The following is a 23,142-nucleotide window of genomic DNA, read 5'->3' on the forward strand; positions in this document are numbered from 1 at the left end:
GGACTCACTCAGTGAGAACTTTGAAGTGAAGAAAAGCTCACTTCTAAGTGTAAGTGTTGCCATAAATGCTAAAGGAGCATGAATTGGCGATAAAGTAACCAAGAAACAAACTAGTAGAAATTAGAAAGTAGAAGTGAAACTGATATTGAAAGATAAATCATAGACAGACATGTGTTGTCTCAAATTTCTCTTTTTATTAGAAAATGTATTAGTTTTTCATAATTCTGTTTAAGTTCCTTAAAGAAACCAGTGCAAAAATTGCATGCTGCCCTCCTAATTAAAAAAGAAAGAAAGAAGAAAGAAGAAAGAAAGAAAGAAGAAAGAAAGAAAGAGAAAGAAAGAAAGAAAGAAAGAAAGAAAGAAAGAAAGAAAGAAAGAAAGAAAAGAGGAGAAATTTACTTCCAGGAAGATGTAGTAGATAGTTTTTCCTAATTCTCCTGTTAGGTAAAACTAAAGACCCTGAACATCATACATAAAATAAATGTAAGGAGACTCTGAATGTTGGAAAGAAGAAGACAGAACAGCCAGGGACCTCTGGACCCAAGGAACAATATCATGGTGAGTTCCATGGATTTTATTTTTGCCTCATATGTCTAAAACTTGGAGCTGAAGAAGCCAGCAACCCAGAAACACCAACTTCTGAAGAGAAGCCTCAACAAAAACCTGTTCTTTGTAGCCAAAGGACCAAGAAAGCAGTGGCCTAGAAAGACAGAAAGTACTAGGGCAAAGGTACCACTTTGCTCTAGTCAGATACCACACAAACAGACACCCTATACCTGCAAAAGCCTGATGGGGAGCCTCCTGCAGACCCTTGGTAGGCTAGAATAAAGCATCCCAACTTCCTTTCCCCAATTTCAGGGTAGTGTAAGGAAATCTGAGTAGGGAATTGGGACTTTTGTCCTTGTCAAGGGATAACAAGGTCCCTACCCTAACCCAATGTAGTGTCAGTAGAGACTACACAGGGATCCTGGACTTCCACCCAAAGTCAACAAGAATGAGTCACCATTCTTCCTACTAAGATTATGTAGGACAGAGGAGGCCTAGCGTAGAGTCAAGACATTAGAAACTACCTAGCCCTACAATTCCCTAACGTGTAAGGTGCCAGCAGAGGCCATGATGAGAGTGGTAACAAACCACTGATATCCTTTCTAGTGAGGAAAGTATCAATGGAGGCCTACCAGAGAAGAGGAACTCTCACTCCCACCCAGCAGGAGCATAGAACCCTCTCACTCAGGTGTCAATGCTAGCCAAGAGGAAGAGACCTAAACTTCTGTCTATATCTGACAATGACACGGTGTACCTCCTTTCTCTGCTGGAGTAGTGTCAGAGGAAGCTAGGTAAAATAGAAGATTTAAATAATATCCAGAGTCTCGGGATACCCAAAATGTCTAAGTTTCAACTGAAAGTCATCTGCCAAAGAAGCAGAAACATCTCAAACTGGATGTAAAAAGACATCAATACTCGTGAACACCAAGATAATAGAGATACTAGAATTATCTAGAAAGATTTTAAAGCTGCCATGATGAAAATGGTTCAATGAGAAATTATGATATGGTTGAAACAAACAAACAAAAAAAACAAATAAATGTCTTATCAAAGAACTAGATGCTGCCAAGAATAATCAGATAGAAATTTTATAACTGAAAACCATGACAACTATGATAGATTTAAAAATGCAGAAGTCAAAGGAAAGAAGCAGTGAAGGAGGAGCAATAACAATAAAAAATGACCCAATCCGAACCACACAGGGAACATTTACTTTAAAAAAACAACCAAACAGAGTCTCAGGCAACTGTGGAACTATAATAAAAGATAAAATATTTGTGCCATTGGAATCCACAGAGAGAGGAGAAAGAGGGCAAGGCATAAAACATGCTAAAAATATAATGGCCAAAACCTCCCCAAATTTAGTAAAAGGCATGCAGATTTAAGAGGCTGAGCATACCACAAGCAAGAAAAAAGCCAAAGACATTCACACCACAACACATCATAGTCAAACTTCTGAAAACTAAAGAAAAAGAAAAAAATCTTGAAAGCAGCAAGAAAAACAACAACAACAACAACAACAGCAACAAAAAACCTTCCTTTAGAATAAAAATTCTGACAAGTAAATTTCTCATCAGAAACCATGGAGGCAAGAAGTAAGGGGTACAATACTTTTAATGACTGAGAAAAGAACTGTCAATCTATAATCCTATATCCATGGAAAATATCCTTTAGGAATGAAGGGGGAATCAAGACATTATCAGATAAAGGAAAAACAATATAATTTTTCAGCAGTAGACCCACCTTGAAACAATAGTTAGGGAAGGTGTCTAGAAAGAAAGGAGATGATAAAAGTAGAATCTTGGACCTTTAGAAAGGAATAAAGAATTGAGTACCAAAAATACAAGTAAAAATAATAGATATTTCTCTGAAGTTTTCTAAATGTTTGATGGCAGAAACAAAAATTTAAAAGTGTCTGATGTGGTTCTAAATGTATGTAGAGGAAATATTTAAGGCAATTTTATCACAAATGGGTATGGGTTAAGGTACAAAAATGGAGGTAAAGTTTCTGTACTTCACTTGAACAAGAAAATGAAGACACCAGAAAACTGTGAGGTTACATATATAAAATCCCTAATACATAAAACAGCCTCTAAAAAAGTACACAAAGAAATACACTGAAAAATACTAGGTAAGTCAAAATTCTGAAAATTGTTTAAATAACCCACAGAAGATAGGGGATATGAAAAACAAAAAGAAAAACAAACAAACAAACAAGGCATAAAATGGCAGACTTAAGCCATAACATTTCAATTAAATTGACGGGTACCTGGATGGCTCAGTTGGTTAAGCCTCTGACTCTTGATTTCAGCTCAGGTCATGATCTCAATGTTATGAGATCAGGTCCTGCAGGGGGCTCTCTTAAGATTCTCTCTCCCCCTCTCCCCTTCCCTTTCTCTCTCACTCTTTCAAAAGAAAAATTATGGGCAGCCCCGGTGGCTCAGCGGTTTAGCGCCGCCTGCAGCCCAGGGTGTGATCCTGGAGACCCGGGATCGAGTCCCATATCAGGCTACCATTGCATGGTGCCTGCTTCTCCCTCTGCCTGTGTCTCTGCCTCTCTCTCTCTAGCTGTGTCTCTATGAATAAATAAATAAAATCTTAAAAAAAAAAAAGAAAAGAAAAATTAAAGTGAATGTAAGTGAATGTAAATTGTCTGAATACACCAATTAAATGGCAGAGATATACTCAGTGGATTAAAAAAAAATGGTTTAATTATATACTGTTCAAAAGGAACTCAATTCAAATACAATGATATACATGGATTTAAAGTAAAAGCATGGAGGGATGCCTGGGTGGCTCATCAGTTGAGCATCTGCGTTTGGCTCAGGATGTGATCCCAGAGTCCAGGGATTGAGTCCTGCATCAGGCTCCCTGCAGGAGCCTGCTTCTCCCTCTGCCTGTGTCTCTGCTTCTCTCTCATTCTCTCATTTTGTGTTTCTCATGAATAAATAAATAAAAATCTTAAAAAAAAAAAGTAAAAGCATGGAGACAACATATATATATATATATGAACATATTATGTGTATCTGTATATATACATATGTAATACATACACCTTATATCTATGTCTTATGCAAACAATCAAATAAAGCAGAAATGGCAAGATTAATATCAAGTAAAAGAACTTCAAAGTAAAAAAAATTACCAAAGACAGAAATAAATATCATAAATTGATAAAAAAGAATATCCAATAAGAAAACATAACAATCTTGAATGTGTTTACACAAAAGAACTATAAAATATGTGGAGTAAAAACTGATAAAATGGAAAAAAAATAGGCAAATCAGTGATTATAGTTGTAAACTTCAACATACCTCTCAGCAATTAATAGAACAACTAATGGAAAATTAGCAAGCATATAGAACTTAATATCATCAACAGGATCTAATTGATATTTTTTTAACATACACCCAACAATAAAAGAATACACATTCTTTTCAAGTGTCCACAAACATATTCCATGATAGGCCATATCCTGGTCCATAAAGTAACTCTCAACAACCTGAAATCTTACAGAGTGTGTTTTCTAGACAAAAATGGAATCAAACCAGAAACCAATAATAGAAAGATAATGGGAAAATCTCTAAATACTTGTAAGCTAATACACACACTCCTAAATAATCCATAAGTCAAAGAGAAATCAAGGAAAAAATTACATTGGAGTGAATGAAAACGAAAATAGAATATATCAAAATTTGTGGGACACAGCTACAGCAGTGCTCAGAGGGAAATTGATAGCACTAATTGTATACATTAGAAAAGAGAAAAGTCTCAAACCAACGATTCAAACTCCAATCTCAAGAACCATGAAGAAGAGTAAAATCAAGCTATGGTAGAATAATAATAATAATAGCACAAATAAATGAAATTGAAAACAGTAGAGTAAATCAATGAAGCCATGAGTTGGTTCTTTGAAAAAATCAATAAACGTCATGGCACGCTTCCAACATGACTGACAAAAAAGAGAGAAGACACGAATTGCCAATAAGGAATGAAACAGGCATCTCACTACAGACATCTGAAGACAATAATGGAAAACTACAAACATTACACACAGAACTTAGACAACTTAGATGAAGTGGATCAATTCTTCAATAATACAAACTACCCAACTCACTCAATATGAATTAGATATTTGAGTAACTGTATAACTATTAAGGAAATTGAATTTATAATTTAAAAACACTCTCAAAAAGAAAACTCCAAGCCCAGGTGGTTTTGTTGGATAATCTAACCCATATTTAAAGAAGACTTAACATACGCATATTCTACACAATTTTGTTTAGAAAATACAAGAGGCGACAATTCCTGGTTTATTTTATGACATGAATATTATCCTGACACTAAATCCAGACAAATGCTGTAGAAAAAGCAAAACACATAGACCAATTATCTCTTATAAACATCAACTTAAAATCCTTAATATTTTACTAGTAAATAGAATTCAGCAATTTCTGAAAAGAATTATATACCATGACCAATTGAAGGTTATTTCAGGGATGCAAATCTCATTCAATATTTTGAGATCAATCAACATAAACTATCATAAAAAGGATAAAAAAGAATTATCACATGATGATATCAATAGATAAGTAAAATTCTGCACCCATTCATGATTGAAAACTCTCTGGCAACTAGGAATAAAGGGAAACTTCTTCAATTTGATAAAGATCTTTTTTTAAAAACCCAACTATTGTTAGTATTCTATTTAATAGTGAAAAACTAAATGCTGTCCCCCTAAGATTGACAATAAGGAATGGATGTAATTCTTACCATCCATTTGATTTAGTGCTCTGAGTTCTATTCTAGCTGGCATAATAAGGCAAAAAAAAAAAAAAAAGGTAATAAAATGTAGAACTATAGATAAAATATTAATTAAAATCACTCAAAATTTAAACACTTAGGTGTAGGTCTAAAAAAAAGTACAGAACTTGTGTGCTGAAAACTATAAAATGCCAATGAAAGAAACCTAAGAGATCTGGAAAGACATATCATGTTCACAGATTGCAAATCTCAACATAGTAAAGATGTCAATTCTTCTCAAATGGATATAAAAGTTTAAGACTATTTAATGCAAATTAAGGAAAATTTTTGGTAGAAATATATAAAACTATTCTACACTTTATATTGAAATGCAAAGGAACTAGAATGGCTAAAAAAATTTTGGAAAAATGTATTGGGAGGAATTATCTAATTTTAGGACTTATACGATAGTATATTATTTAATATGCTAATATTAGGTATAATGTTATATAATAGTATATTATTAATAATAAATATAAAAATTTTTGTTATCCTATACAAAAATTAAGAATGGATTACAGACTTAAATGTAAGCATAAAACTGTAAAACTTCTAGGTAATAACCTCAAACAAAATCTTTGATATCTGGGGCTAGGTAAAATGTTCCTAGAATTAACACCAAAATCACAATCCATAGAAACTGATAAATTGGTCTTCGTCAAAATTAAAAACTTTTGCTCCATAAAAAATTCCACTAAGAGGATAAAAAGGCAAGTTACAGATTGGAAGAAAATATTTTCAAATCACATACCTGACAAAGAACCAATATCTAGACAATACAAAAACTCTGACAACTCAAAAGTAAAAAAAAAATAAAAAATAAATAAAAAATCAAGCAATCCAAATGGAAAATGGGCAAAAGATATGAAGAGACATTTCATCCAAGACGATATACAGATGGCAATTAAACACATTAAAAGATGGTGAACGTCATTAGCCATTAGGAAAATGAAAATTAAAAGCATGAGATAGCACTACATCCCTATTAGAAGAGCTAAAACAAAACAAAGCAAAACAGTGACAACCCCAAACGTTGGTGAAGATATTGGATCACTCATATTACTGCTAGTGAGAACATAAAATGGTACAGCAACCCTGGGAAATTGTCATTTTTAAAAAAAAAAACTAAATTTATGCTGGGGCACTAGGTGCATCAGTTGGTTATGCATCCAACTCTTGATTTTGGTTCAGGTCATGATCTCAGGGTAGTGAGATCAAGGCCTGCTGGGTATGGAGCCTGCTTAGGATTCTCTCTCTCTCTCTCTCTCTCTCTCTCTCTCTCTCCTCCTCTCCCACTCCACCCCTCAAAAAAGAAAAAAACAAAACTAAACTAACCATATGCTTACCATATGACCCAGTAATTTGGCTCTTGGGCATTTGTCCCCCCAAAATGAAAATTTATATTCATACAAAAGCCTGGACATGAATATTTATAGCAACTCTCTCACAATATCTCCAAACTGGAAACAACCCAAATGTCCTTCAACTCATGAGAGTTCGAACAAACTATGGTGCATCCATAGGATGGGATACTACTCAGTAATAAAGAAGAACAAAGTACTGATACACTCAGCAACCTGGATGATTTCAAGAGAATTATGTTGAGTGATTGAAAATTATGTTGTAACCCCAAAGGTTACATTCTGTATACTACATTTCAAAATTCTTGAAATAGTAAAATTATAGAAAAGAAAAACAGATTAGTGTTTAAGGGTGTTAGGGCAGGGGTGGGAGTAGTAGGGTGGAAGTGGGGTATCTTAAAAGGGCAACACGAGGAATCCTTATGGTAATGGAAATATTCTGGATCTTGAGTGTATTCATATCAGTATTTGTGATACTGTACTACAGTTTCCATGTTGTTACCACTGGAGAAAACTGGGTTAATAATACCAGGTATTTCTCTGTTTTATGTCTTACGACTGCACGACTGCACATAAGTTATCTCAAAATAATTAACAGTTTAACTTTTTTTTTTAAGTAACAAATACACCAAGGCAACTGTTTTTACTGGCTGTGTGCACTGTTCTTGTGTGATTGTAAAGAAAACTCTTCTGGAAAATCTGAATGTACTAGCTGATTATTAGTTTACTTAGACTTGAAATCCCAAAGTGCCAGTCAATGAACAATGATCTGATTAGCTAGGAAAAGTTGGTTTGGGGACATGTTCTAAATCAGGGGTCAGGGGATCCCTGGGTGGCTCAGCGGTTTAGTGCCTGCCTTCGGCCTAGGGTGTGATCCTGGAGTCGTGGGATTGAGTCCCTCATCAGGCTCCCTGCATGAAGCTTGCTTCTCCCTCTGACTCTCTCTCTCTCTCATAAATAAATAAAATCTTTAAAAAAATCAGGCGTCAGCAGATATTTTTGTTAAGGGCTAGGTAAGAAATGTTTTAGGGGCTGCATGTCATAGGATTGGCTCTTTGCTGCAATTGCTCGACTCCGCTATTGGAGTATGAAAGTAGTCATAGATAATGCATGAAATAAAAACAGGTCCTGGATTTAGCCCATGGGTTAGCCCTGGATTTAGCCCTGGATTTAGCCCTGGATTTAGCCCAGTTTGCAGACCTCCCAGCCAAACAAGGTTTTTGGACTCATCTATTGTCTCATGATTCAGTTTCATTTCCTTTCTTTTTTCTTCTTGAACATCTTCTATATTTCAAAAGCTGCTAACTGCTCCCTTTTAGGAATTCCCCCATCACTCTTTTTCCATCTAGGTTTTCCTCACTCAGGGTATCAAGGGATACAAACATAAATTTTACTGTTAAAATGTGGAGCATGGGGCAAAGTAGACAAATGAATAAATATTGCTTTTGTTTAAATTTCCTCATAATGTTAGTGAGAAATAATGCTTCCTTTCACTGTATCTCTTTAAAGACACATGCCCTGAGAATCCTTGAAAGAGGAAATTGCATGAGCAAACTACTTGAAAGATTTGAAATTATTTGGACCAGAAGTTGAAAAAAAGAAAAACCAATAACTAGACAAGATAGTAAGAAACAACATGGCTGCTCTCAGATGGATAAGAAAGTGGTTAAGAGAGTAAATCCCAAGAATTTTCATCGCAAGGGGAAACTTTTTTCTCCTTTTTTCTTTTTATTGTACCTATATGAGAAGATAGATGTTAGCTGAACCAATTGTGGTAGCCATTTCGCAAGATATTAAATCAAACCATGCTAGATGCCTTCAACTTAAAGAGTGATGTATGCCAATAGTTTCTCAATAAAAGTGGGAAAAAAAGAAACTGATATGTTGTGGTTATAGGTGTCTCTTGCACAGTGGTGGTTGGGAAGTGGGGTGGTAAGGAGAGATGGTATTAAAAAGCAGAAAGAAAAGGAACTCATGACAATAAAAAACAGATTGAAATTATTAAATTAATTAAACAAGGAAGCCATTAAACTGAGGGGTTTAACGTTTTAGGAGCCTTTCTAAGCAACCCAAAACCTAAGCTTGTAATGACTCAAGGCATCTAAGGATGACCAATCACAAGCGGACTACTAGGTATTTCCAAATAAGGCAACTCCTTATGCAATAGCCAATCAAATAATCCCTTACTTTGCTTCTCTTTCCCCTAGTTCTTATTGGTGGAGTACTTCTGAGAGCTTCTAACCGCTTTTGGTTTGGTGCTGCATGATTTAAAACTATTTTGCCCAAATAAATGTTTAAAATTTTTATTATGCCTGTTTATCTTTTAATAAAGTTAAATTTAAATCAGAAGAAAATAAGGCCACATCAAGCACAAAGTGAAATTTAAAAGTAAAGCTTAGATGGGAGTAAGGATGGTATACAATAACTTGTATATTCTTGTAGTCAAAATACTTCATTGAGGCCATCTGGATAAAGGGGTAGGCTTCTAATGGAATTATTATTTTCATGAAAAATAAGATTTTTCTCTACAAATTATTGTTAAAGACACTATTGAATGCAGTTATTAAATCATATAAATGAATAACATTTTGGAGTCCTTAGACAATATTGTCTAGAATCTCTTTAGAGAATTAGAATGAATAGACAAAGAACAGAGCCTTTTTTAGAATTAACTAACTTCAAATAATTACTAAAGAAAATTAAATTATTATTTTTACCCTTATGATCAACTAAAAACCAAGGCACGTTAACAATTCAGGACCATTCATTATCTGTTATCAAATGGGAGCTGATGAAAACATTTCAGTAGGAATGATAAATTTTAAATAAATATAATTTCTTAAGATACTGACTATAAAGTAAAATGAGGTTTTATCACACTGATATGAGTTAAAAATATATATTTTAAGGTCATGTTAAAAAAAACCCTTAATAGATATAAATAGAAAAATATTAATATTTATTGAGCATTCTCAAATTATATGTCTGGTGCTAAACAATTTATGTAATTTAGTTGATAACTCTAAGATTAGTTTCTCTAATGCAACTGTTTTTTTTAAATTTTATTTAAATTAAATTAACATATAATGTATTATCGGTTTCAGAGGTAGAGGTCAGTGATTCATTAGTCTTATATAACACCCAGTGCTCATTACATGACATGCCCTCCTTAATGTTCATCACTGAATTACCTCATCTCCCAACGACCCCTCCCCTCCAGTGACCCTCAGTCTGTTTCCTATGATTTAATCTCTTATGGTTTGTCTTCCTCTATGATTTAGTCTTGTTTTATATTTTCCTCTCTTCCTCTATGATCCTCTGTTTTGTTTCTTAAATTCTACATATGAGTGAGATCATATGATAATTGTCTTTTTCTGATTGACTTATTTCACTTAGCATAATATCCTCTAGATCCATTGACTTGTTGCAAATGTCAATATTTCATTTTTTTCTGATGGCTGAGTAGTATTCCATTGTGCATATATACCATATCTTCTTTATCCATTTATCTGTCAATGGACATCTGGACTCTTTCCATAGTTTGGCTATTGTGGACTCTAACCCAACTTTTAGGAGAATGAAGAAGATCATACATGTATAGTCATCTTTGCTAGTACAGCACTACCCAGGGAAAAGAATGTGGTTTTTAAGTGTGTGGTAACGTTGGTGTTTTAAGTGGCTTAGGGTTTTAACCATTATCTTTGCAATAACTATGAAATTATACATTTCAGTTTTTATTTTTCCAAAATAGAGAACCTGAATAATCTGCAATTTTCATATTGTATATTTTCTAAGTAATTTTAAATGGCTTTTTTGCTGCTTTTGGATTTCTGGACCTCCTCTGACCTAGGGGTTTGGCCCACAAGTAAATAGCAGATTCTTTTAGGCTTTGGCTAATTACAAATTTGGGATACCAAGATCATCTCCTGAAAGCTTACAGAACAGATGACCTGAAGTAAATTAATATGAGATTAAGAAAAAAGTCAAGCCCCCAAATTCAAAGTGTATGTTATATATGCTCTACTTTTTTGGATCTTTTAATAGGTTCTAGTAATATATTAAGAGATTGAAAAGGTAAATAATATCAAGTTTAATATAATAAATTTGGATATTTAAAAATGTTGCAGAATGGTAAAATTGGTTATCTTTTTATTCTGACTTTGTTTAAGAAGGGCCATCTGGGTGACTGAGTTAGTTAAGCATCTGACTCTTGATTTCAGTCCAGGTCATGATCTCAGGATTGTGAAACAGAACCACCCCCCACTGGCACCTGCCTTTGGCCCAGGGCTCGATCCTGGAGACCCGGGATCGAGTCCCACGTCGGGCTCCCGGTGCATGGAGCCTGCTTCTCTCTCTGCCTGTGTCTCTGCCTCTCTCTCTCTCTCTCTCTCTCTCTCTCTGACTATCATAAACAAAAAAAAAAAAAAAAGAAGAAGAACCACCCCTCACCCCCCCACCCCCATCAGACTTTGTGCTCCAGGGGTAGGGGTGGGGGGAAGTGTTGCTTAGGATTCTGTCTCCCTCTGCCCCTCCCCGCTCAAGTTAATTCTCTCTCTAATAAGTAAACAAATAAAATTTAAAAAGAAGAGCATCTATCCTAAATATGTATAATATTGTATTTTATTTTATTTCCTGGCTTATATACAAGTGAAGCTCATATACTAAGCAGTCTTGTACATCTGGCATCTTTCTTGAGTGCTTAGTAGCTATGCTTTATATATCAACTAATTTCAGGTTTCATGGGAAGGAAGAGCTATTAAGAACTTCTGTTTAACAAACTGGAAGGGTTTTTTTTTTTTTTTAAGATTTTATTTATTTATTAGACAGAGAGACAACACAAGTAGGCAGACAGCCGGCAGAGGGAAGGGAGAAGCAGGTTCCCTACTGAGTAGAGAGTCCGATGCTGGGCACCATCCCGGGACCCCAGGATTATGATCTGAGCCCAAAGCAAATGCTTAACTGACTGAGCCACCCAGGAGCACCAAAATGGAAGTTTTTATTAGAGTTAAGTTAAAGTCATAAAGCCAAGGCATTTGTTTCTACTTAATGGGAATCACCATGAGGAGCTTCTTTGACTTGATAATAAATGTTCATATAACTTAACCAATTGGATCTCCAGAAGTCAGTGGCAAAGCTTTTGAAACAAGCAGAGCATAAGTCAAAGGTGTCCAGTCAAGATCTGATTCCAAATCTGAGGCAATATTTATTGGGAGTACTGCTGGGAAGGGCATGACTTCATTATTCCCTTTTGGCCATCGGATTATTTGACAGGACTGTTTCTCTGCAGTCAAATGAATATTCTCAAATGACGTCCCAGTGTAATGTAAGGATGCTTGGTGAATCCAAAGCAGAGTAATTATTGATTAATGCCATTCCAGGAAGGTAGAGGCGATCCATTATACAATGTACAAAAGTGTCTCCATGCACATGGGAACTGCGCCTTGGTTTTCTGTTCACCACAGCTCCCCAGACCTTTCTCCAGGGTCTGTTCTCAATTATAGGCACATTCTACGTTTGAAGTCACATATGACCTGATTTTACCCTCACACATGTACTGCCTATTATTGATATTTTAAAATAATTTTGATTTCAGGTAAAATTGCCCTCAACCTCCCCACTGACGTGTGGTTGCGATGGTATAGTGCGATTCTCCAAGCTTGCTTATCTTCCGTGTGTGTGATGACAGATTCTCCTTAAAAGGGGTGCGGTTGAACCAAGAGTGTGCAGAATTAGCAAAACATGGATTATTCATATGCTGCCATCTGTGGTCAATTGTGTCAAATTTATTCCAGATCCATAATGGGAATTCTCTAGATTATTCCCATATTGGTGGTCTGACTACAATCAATTTTTACAGCTCTCCAAGAGAACGAAATGAAAATTCCCTGGGATGCTTACATTTGGAATCATGTCATGGGCTTACAGAAGGAACTTAACTGTTCATATTTTGCATGCTGTCTTTTTCCTATTATGATGTTAATATGAGTGACAACATTGTTTTTTTGTTTATCAACAACCTTCATTTTGTGAATAATGCAAGATAATTTTATTCATATTACCTTCATGAATTAAGAGCATTTTTTATTTCCCAAAACACTATGTGCAACTAAAAACAATTGAATGGAAGTGATTTGTAAATGAATTGAACCCACTTTAATCACTTTTTTCCATTGTCCCCAATTTAGCTATAAGAAAGATATTACACAACTATGGATTTTTATATGACATTATCAGAGAATGGAATATTCCACATATTATGTTTCAGTACTGAAATTTTATTAACAGGGAAATCACATTTTAAAACATATATATTTACATATACTTTTATATATATTGTGTGTATATATATCTAAAATATTACATATTTTGACTTTCCAAACAGAACATATTGTCATAATTTTTGTTTTCTATGTAGATTTAGTTTTCTAGGTGTCATTAGTATGAGCTTTGGTTATTGAACTTTGGTTTAACATAGTGTCCCAGTCCTATAATCAAGTGAGATAGCTTTTCACAAGAAAGAAGGCACATCAGAAGAATGAAAAGACAAGCCACTTACCGGGAGAAAATATTTGCAAAAGACCTATCTGACAGGGCTTTGTGTGTATATATATATATATATATATATACACACACACACACAGTTATACATTAAAAATATAAATATATAATATAAATATTTAAAATATTTTATATTATTATATATTATATTATATTATAAATATATTATATATTTTAATATATTATATATGATATTATACATTTTATGTTATATATTATAAATATAATATATTTATATATTTAAATATATTATTACATATTATATTTATAATGTATATAAAATTTCTATAATATACAATATATTGTATAATTTATAATGTATATTGTAATATAATATTTTATTATCATATTGTGTGTACTATCCATATATATGTATGTGTATATATGTGTGTGTGTGTGTGTGTGTGTGTGTGTATATATATATATATATATATATACATGTCTGTGTGTTATCCAAGATATATAAAGAACTCTAAAAATCAACAATAAGAAAACAGCCTAATTAAACAATGGGCCAAAGATCTTAACAGACACTTAATGGACACATATACCAAAGAATATGTACATATGGTAAATAAACTTATGAAAAGATGCTCCACATCATGTTATTAGAGAAATGTAAATTAAAACAGCAACGAGACACCATTACAGACTTACTGGAATGACCAAAATTTTAAACACTGACAACACCAAGTGCTGCTAAGGATGTGGAGCAACAGGAACTCTTATTCATTGCTGGTGAGAATGAAAAATGGTACAGTCACTCTGAAAGACATTTTTTTCCTCTTTCTTTTTTAAAAGATCCCAGGACCCTGGGATCATGATCCAAGGTAAAGGCAGAAACTTAACTCACTGAACCACCCAGGTGCCCTGGAAGACATTTTTTTTCTTACAAAACTAAATGTATTTTTCCCATATGATCCAGCAAATTGTGCTTCTTGGTATTCGCTCAAAGGAGTTAAAAAAATATGTCCACATAAAAACCTACACACATACATTTACAGGAGCAGGTTAGAAGAAAGGAAGGGATGATGAGACACAGCACAGTAAAACTACTCTGTAAACTATAAAAGTGATAGATATCATTACATATTTGTTCAAACCCACAGAAAGTACAACATCAAGAATGAATCCTAACGTTGAGTGATAATGATTTATCAATGTAGGTTCATCAACTGTAACAAATGCACTGCTCTGGTGGGGGATGTTTATAATATAGGAGGCCGAGTATATGTGGGTAGGAAGATGGTATATGGGAAATATCCTCTCCATGTTGCCATGAACCTAAAAGTGTTCTAAAAAATTTATTTAAAAAAAGAATGTGCTCCCTTAACTTGTCATAACATCAAGTGTCTATGTAGCCTATTGTACATAGTATAACATAGTATAAAGTCAACACAAGTTTTTAAAAATCGACTGGTTATCTCTAAACTACATGGTTTATATATTTATATTTCATATATATTCATATTTCATATATGTTGCTTTATATATGTTTTGTAATATGGGTTTCAACAACTTCATTTATTTATTTTTTTCTTTCTTTGTCTCTGTCAGGATGTCAATCTTTTCCTATATTTCAGGGTCTATGCCAACTCCTTATTTACTGGATTTAAACTGCTGTGGATCAGAAATAAAACATATAATCAGGACATTTTAGTAGTGTCAAGGTTGCCATCATTTTTTAATAAATAATGAGTACTGCATGTGTGAAAGGTGATATGCAAGAAATAAGCCCAGATCTTCAAAAAATTTAAAGTCTTGTAGAGATTATAAAACACACCAAAAATTCCTTTTTAAAAAATATTTGAGACACAGAGTGAGAGAGAGAGGGTTGGAGGAGAGACAGAAGGAAAGGAAGAGAGAGAATTCTCAAGCAGACTCCCCGCTGAGCATGAAGCCCAACTCAGGGCTTCATCCCAGGATCCTGAGATCACGACCTGAACAGAAATCAAGAGTTGGATGTTCAACTGACTGAGCCATTCAGTTGCTCCACAAAATGTTCTTTAACATAAGGCCAAATGTTTTCCCCCCAGCGAATTATGACAGTTAAGATACAGGTATTTTTAAAAGCAGAATGTGATTAAGAATAGGTATACAGATAAGGTTGGGTGAGAAGGGGTGAAAACAAAAGCCTGACGAGTTTTATGTGGACTTAGACACTGAAGTTTAAGTTAAAGTATGGAAAGTAAAAATAATTGTGACATATTTCAAAATCCACTTTGTGCTTTAAGTATTACAAAAAATCATATACTTGATGGGATATGTGCTGCAAAGTTTGTCTAACAGTGTGATGGTATCTAAAAGGTACCAAAAGAAGTAAGCACTTGGTGTAGTACCTACTTCAGCCAATTACATGCCAAACTTCAGGCCAAAGATAGTAAAGAAAAAGATCAAGTTCAGATGTAATCCATATACATGAATAAAATCATTATTGTGTATTTTGTTGGATAAATAGTTCAAGTATGACACAAGGTAGACCTGAAACTCTTGATTGTTTTCAAAATAATTTTGAAGTTGATTTCTAATAAACAAACTCCATGTATTGCTTGTCCAAATGTGTATTTTTTTACTACTTAAAAAAGGTAAATTATATGAAAAGAGAAGAATATGTATGTGTTTGCAGTGTTATTTACTTATAGTTAATTAATTTAAAGTATTCCTTGTGATGTTTTCAATTTTAAAGAAAAGGAACATCTTATTATTTGTTATTTTCATTTTAACATCGGAAAGGGAAGAAATTAGATCAGCAAAACTTAAAAGTAGTATTTACATATGCTAAATACATACTCAATAGATACATATTTTGTTTAGAATAATCTAACGACTTAAAATAGAATCTGTTTTAGAAAACAGCTCATAGTGTCGTTAGAATTGGGGTCAGAGTTGACTATTTAATTTCACTTGCTTTATTCACTTCACAAACAATGCACCAATGAACATTGTGTTTAACTGCACATATTTGGTTTTGATAATGGTGCTTCCTAAAAGATAAATTTCTAGGATGTGACGAATAGATCTATTTAACTATTCAGTCTGAGCTTCTGAAATGTTAACGTGCATGTGTATATACAAAAATTTCCTACATATGTTGATCAAGCACAGTCAATATGTTTTATTTCAAAAGGTTTATTGCTTAGATTATACTGCAAAACTGTTTTTCCCCATATACATAATTAGCATCTAAGAATGGGTTTATACAGTCCTATCACTGTATTTAAAAACTTATTTTGGAACCTGACCCTTCCAGTCCCTTCATTATCATTTGTTCGAATTATAGTGAAATTCCTCTCTTTAATAGGAGTAGTGAACTGTGGAAGTACTTTTCTTTCTTCAGTTGCAGGTATTCATGCTTGCTAGTAATAGGAAACAGGTATCAAGGAAGTGATTTTTATTTTTTTAAAGATTTATTTATTTTACAGAGAGAGAGAAAGAATGAGCGAGGAGGCAAAGGGGCAGGAAGAGAGAAACTCAAGCAGACTCCATGAGTAGCTCACGTGGAGCCTGACATGCAGCTCAGTCTTACCTCACAACTCTGAGATCATGACCTGAGCTGAAATCAAGATCAGAAGCTCAACTGACTGTGCCATTGGAGTCCCCCCAGACAAGGGATCTATAGAAAGAAGTCTCACCACCATGAGCACCTCCACACATCCCTCTAATTTACTCAGTCAAGTAGGTTTCAATAGAGGCAGGAAAACTGCCTTTGTAGAGGGATCCTATAGAAGAGGTTGCCCTGCTGACACAGGGTTGACCAGATATTCTGATTTTTTTTTGCACTATGACCCTGGGTAAGTCATTTAATCAATGTATGCTGACTTTCCTCTCCTTTGCAAGAGGGATAAAGATAATAATAACCCTATTTGGTTATTGGAAGAATTAACTAAATTAATTAACCTAAAAGTGTTAGAACATGTCTAGTAAGAACATGTCTAGAACATGTCTAGTAAGCATTAGTTAGCTACTGTAGTCAAAGACTCAAAACTTTATGGCCAACTAAAAAAAATAACAAACATCTATCTAGCAGTATTTCCTTGCAACATTTCTTATGAACATCAATGATACAACCATGATTGTACATTTATATGATACTATATTTTACATATATTGTTTGATAATTATCGCATTTTTAAAAGATAGGCAGAGCAAGTGCTATTATTCTCATCTACAAATCAGTGAACTGATTGGTCAGAGTGAAGATCTGAGTGATTAACATACTTGCTTAAAGTAATATATCTGGGATAAAACCCAGCAACCCAAGTCATCTGATTCCTATACAAAGGCTAGTTTTCTTTCATTGGGCATGCTGTTAATTTAAAAATAAATCTTTTTAGCTTGTATTTTTTTCTTTCTGTTTCTCCCTGTCTCTCTATGTCTCTCTCTCCCCCTTTCTTTCCTCCCCTCCTCTCCCCACCACCTGTGGGGTAATGGGACTAGGAGGAGGCACAGACTCTAACATTGTTTCTCCTGTATAACTGTATTAAATATTTTTAGTCTTGTTTAAATCACTAGATGTTCCGTTGTTTTTATTTTTTGGAGGGGAAGGATAAATTCACTGAAAATAGGTAAAAGTAGGGGCATCTGGGTGGTTCCATTGGTTTAGTGTCAGATTCTTGGTTTCAGCTCAGGTCATGATCTCAGAGTCATGGGACTGAGCCTCACTTTGGGCTCTGCAGTCAGGGGAGGAGTCTATTTGAGATTCTTTCCCTCTACATCCCTCCTTTCACTCATATTTTTTCTCTCTCTTTCTCTCTGTCTCTCAACTAAATAATTACATCTTTATTAAAAAAGTAAAAATAAGTAATTTTGTAAGAGAAGAACATGAGGAATGTGAGGAACTTTCAGTGTTCTGTTTTGAGACAACTGCTGAGAAAGCATTCAGTTAAGAATTCAAGTTGAATTATACTATCATCCAGTTGTTTTTTTTTTAAAGATTTTATTTATTTATTTGAGAAGTAGAGAGAGTTGGCGCGCATGTGAGAGAGCACAAGCTGGTGGGAGTAGGCAAAGGGAGAAGCAGACTCCCTGCCCAGCAGGGAGCCCAACTTTGGCTCATCCCTGGACCCTAGGATCATGAGCTGAGCAGAAGGCAGATGCATAACTGACTGAGCCACCCAGGTGCCCCCTGTCATCCAGTTTTATCAACATAATAAATAAACCTACCACAAGATGATTTTTGGTGATTATTTTATCAGCAAAAGGGGCCTACTCTTAAAGGCCATTTTTCTTATAGATTTCCTATATAATCTTGAATCTTTATAATTAAATTTTACTCCTTTCTAATATAGTTAAATCATTTTTGTTAACAACTTCTCCAAAGATCAAATTATAAGAATAATAGGACCACATATATTACTAAAGAGATTGCACCAACTTAAATGTCTGTTTTAAGAATCTTAGATTTTATAAAACTAGACTTTATAAAACTGAATCTTAGATTCTATAAAACCCCATATGTCATTCTTAAATGGAAACTTGAGATTGAAACCTATTTCTAACCAATATTTGCATATAAACTCAGGTTAAACATTTATTTATTTATTTGTTTATTTTAAATGTTTTATTTATTTATTCATGAGAGACACACATACACACACACACACACAGAGAGAGAGAGAGAGAGAGAGAGAGAGAGAGGTAGAGACACAAGCAGAGGGAGAAGCAGGCTCCATGCAGGGAGCCTGACGTGGGACTTGATCCCGGGTCTCCAAGATCATACCCTGGGTCGAAGGCAGGCACTCAACCACTGAGCCACCCAGGCATCCCTCAGGTTAAACATTTTTATAAACCACAAATAACAAGCAGGATTCTTAAAGATTTTCAAACAAAACACCCATTTCTATCATAATTGAATAAAATTTACTTAATTAAAATACGTTAATATTTCATTTTTAAAAATATTCATTAATATGTAATACAGGTTCACTTAAGAGAAGTCAGAAATCTAGAAACTCCATAAGAAAACATATAATTATCTTATTAGACTGCCTTGCATATATTTAAAGAGTAATTACAATTTACAATAGTGATGGAGAATCATCAATTTGGGTTTATTATCAAATTTTTTCTTTACTAGGGGAATAACATTTTCTGTTCTAATCTATATTAAGTCAGGATAAGTTGAAAAAAATCTAGAGTTTAGACAGAAAGTATAGGTTCACATTTGATAGTTAACATGAAAACCCTTATTTGGGGAAAATGTCATGTGCATTAAAAAAAACTACTATGACAAGCAAAGGAGTTGGAGTTTGTATCATGAAATTAGCATCATTACTTTAGTCTGTTGTTTTAATCACTGAAAATTCACTATATTCTGTGATACAATGAAGATGAATTACATAAGAAAAGTGGCTAAGACACATTGATTGCTACAAGTCTTCTTGAGATAGGGAAGAGGACAGAAGAGAAAAATCTTCCAAGAAGGATCAAAAGAGTGATTTTTAATCACTTGTTTTCACAAGGAGAACTTTCTGCACATTCTAAGATATGTAAAAGGTTCTGTTCTGGTATAATCTTATCCTTTGCCTCTCTGGAAAATGAGTGCACAAATGTGTTTAAACAACGCAAATCCTCCTACCTCTTCATTATTTACCTGGCTTAGAAACCCACCTGGAGGGGTGGGGGGATGGGATAACTGAGTGATGGGCATTAAGGAGGGCATGTGATGTAATGAACAGAGTATTATATGATTGTTGAATCACTGACCTAAACCTCTGAAACTATACATTATATGTTGATTAATTGAATTTAATGAAAAAAATTTAGGAATTAAAAAAATGAAACCCATTTGAGGGCTTTCAATCTTATAATGATAAATGTTTTCATTTATTTAAATTTGTAGGGAATGTACTTCAAAATATTTGAGAAGTGGAAGAGGGATGAGCTCCTCCTTTTAGAATGGAAACTCAGTGAAAGCAGGGATATTTGTCTATTTTGTTGACTGGTCTATCACTGGTGCTTTGAGGAGTGCAGGCACGAAAGAGATGCTCAAAAGATTTGTCAAAATAATGAATATTGATTTTTTTAGGGCAGCCCAGGTGGCTCAGCAGTTTAGCGCTGCCTTCAGCCCAGGGCGTGATCCTGGAGACTCCGGATCGAATCCCACCTCGGGCTCCCTACCTGCAGCCTGCTTCTCCCTTTGCCTGTGTCTCTGCCTCTCTCTCTCTCTCTCTCTCTCTCTCTCTCTGTGTGTGTGTGTGTCTCTCATGAATAAATGAATAAAATCTTTAAAAAAAATATTGAGTTGTTCTCACTTTATATAGCCAAGTTAAGTTTTCAAGGTGGTTTTTCTCTTGGGATAAAAAAAAAATTGCCGTTTTATATCAAAGTTTAAGTTGAATGTCTATTGACCTAAGTAATATTCTGAAAAGAATTAGCAAATGTGGTCAGCTTTATAAAAATCACTAATGTGTGTATGCGTGTGTGTGTATATATATATTAAATATATGTATATAGTCACTCATGCTCAAAATTATAATTGTGGCAATATGGACATATTCCTAGCATCTTTCTCTATAGATTGCAACAGAGTATAAGTGCAAAACAGCTTACTATTTTTACAACATGAAAAAAATGCTTTTTTCCATACTTGTGGTACACCGTGCATTTCTTTTCTTTTTTTAATAGACATACTTGGAGAACAAATTCTCTTTTAGTCATTAGTAACAAACTAGACAGTATAAAATCTTACCACAAAAAAAATTTGGTTTATACTGTGATTTTGTTTTTGTTTTTTAAATTTATTTATTCAGAGAGAGAGAGAGAGACTGAGAGGCAGAGACACAGGCAGAGGGAGAAGCGGGCTCCATGCAGGGAGCCCGACACGGGACCCGACCCCAGGTCTCCAGGACCAGACCCCGGGGCTGCAGGCGGCACTAAACCACTGTGCCACCGGGGGTGCCCTATACTGTGATTTTGATGAGTATTTCCAAATCTTATATTTACCAAGCACCAGCTACAATGGCATTCCTTATTAAAAGTATGGGAAACAGTGTGATTCAAGAGCTGAAATGCATTGTGGTATTGTGAATTCTTAAGAAGAATATGGTATACAGTGAAAAGATATATATCCATGGGGATATTTCATTAGATTAAAGTTATGTTGTGTTTTTCTCAAGTGATAATAAGCCAGTGAAATGAATTATTTTACCAAAATATTTGCCTTGAGTATGACTTTTCCATGATGGTATGTGAATATTTCCTCTTCAAGCATTTCTTTAGTCCATATTTATGGCCACAATGCGGCATCATCATGTGAACCATCCACCCTCAGTAATGTGGGAGACCATAGAAGGACCACCACAGTATAGAGCTACATTGAGTCTCTCAAAGTTTAAGAGTATTTATCTACTATAATGTACACATAGTATATGTTGTAGTTTCCAGCACTTTCCTTGCTTTCCATCTGACACTGGTCATTTATTCAATTGAAAGGATTTTGTGTAGGTGAGGTGGGGGTGGCAGGAATTCTTTCCCATTCCTGATGTTTTCATCATATAGAACAATCCAGCCTCTCTCCTCTTATTCAGTCTTCCCACCAACCCAATCTGATTGACATGCCTGCAAGAAAAACTGTCCATGCATAAATCAATCCCCCTTGCTGCCCTATTTTCTTGGGGGATGACCCTCCTACAAAAAGAGCTATCAAGGGATGAAATGGAGCCTGTCCGGACAGGGGAGATCTGGCTTTTCTAGTCTGAATAGATGGGTAAGTTCTGATTCTGAGGTTACTGTGGAAAAGCCTCCATACTTGCAGAGCTAAGCTACATCCTCCAATCTAGTCTTCCATCTGCCTCTTCTTCCCCATCCTCTGTCTTATTTCATGGTTGGTTCAGAGGTCAAGGGAGACCAGCCTGTAGGGTGTATTTTTATCAGATCTTTTAAATTAAAACAATTATCTGTTGAAGAAAAATTAACATGGGATTTTGCTTCACTTGCAATTTGAAGTAGATTTAATTTGCGATTTTCCATATGCTTTCTTTTCATAATTCTTAGTATTGTTTATTCCTCAGTATGTCACTTAGGCCACAGAAACTTCCCTGTGAATCTTTTTGTAGCAGTACTGAGTACATAATTGATGCTTCTCTTCATACATGAATATTACTGATGAATCATTAGCAAGCAGATAATAGTGTGTAGTTGGGGATTTTTTCCAGGCATATTGTTGGAGTTACTTTCTCTTGTTCAATTTCCTTATGGTCAGTGGCATGTAACTATGAGATAGTTGGCCTGAGTTTGAACTGTAGTCTGGAACTCAGGAAGAGAGCAAACTTCACCAGCCCACATGGAGATCAAACCAAGGCTTTGGCCTCATTAGCTCCATGATTCAACCAAGTAAGTTAATTAACCACAGATGCACAATTATTATCAACCACTGATTCCATTTCTTGAGGAATATGGGTTGACAAATTATATCAAAATGTATATAGGATAAATTTGGATGTGCTGTATGAAATATATTTGCAAAAATAAAAAAGTCATTGCCTTTTCTTTTTCTTCAGAAATCTCAACAATTGTGGTAACTGTATCCAAATAGATAATTGATCCAGAATAAAAAAATATACCAACCCCTTTCTTCTCTTTAGCCTACCATTCTACACACATTCACACATGCACACAAATGGGCACAAATGTCAGTGGTATTTAGAAGCTCTCCTGTGGATATCCAGTATTCTATAATTACATCAACAACATGGTTTTGGGGTCTCTTCTACCCATTTCTCTTCTTAATGAAACAGTCCTCCAATCTTTTATAAAGGTCTTCAACCTCAGTTCATTCACTCATTTCTCGTCTTTTATTTCGCTTCTCTGCTTTCTCTCTTCCTACTATACTAGGCTTATGGGAAAAATTCTTTTATGATGAAATATATAATCT

The sequence above is a fragment of the Vulpes vulpes genome, chromosome 15 (assembly GCF_048418805.1).
Source record: "Vulpes vulpes isolate BD-2025 chromosome 15, VulVul3, whole genome shotgun sequence".
Classification (NCBI taxonomy): Eukaryota; Metazoa; Chordata; class Mammalia; order Carnivora; family Canidae; genus Vulpes; species Vulpes vulpes.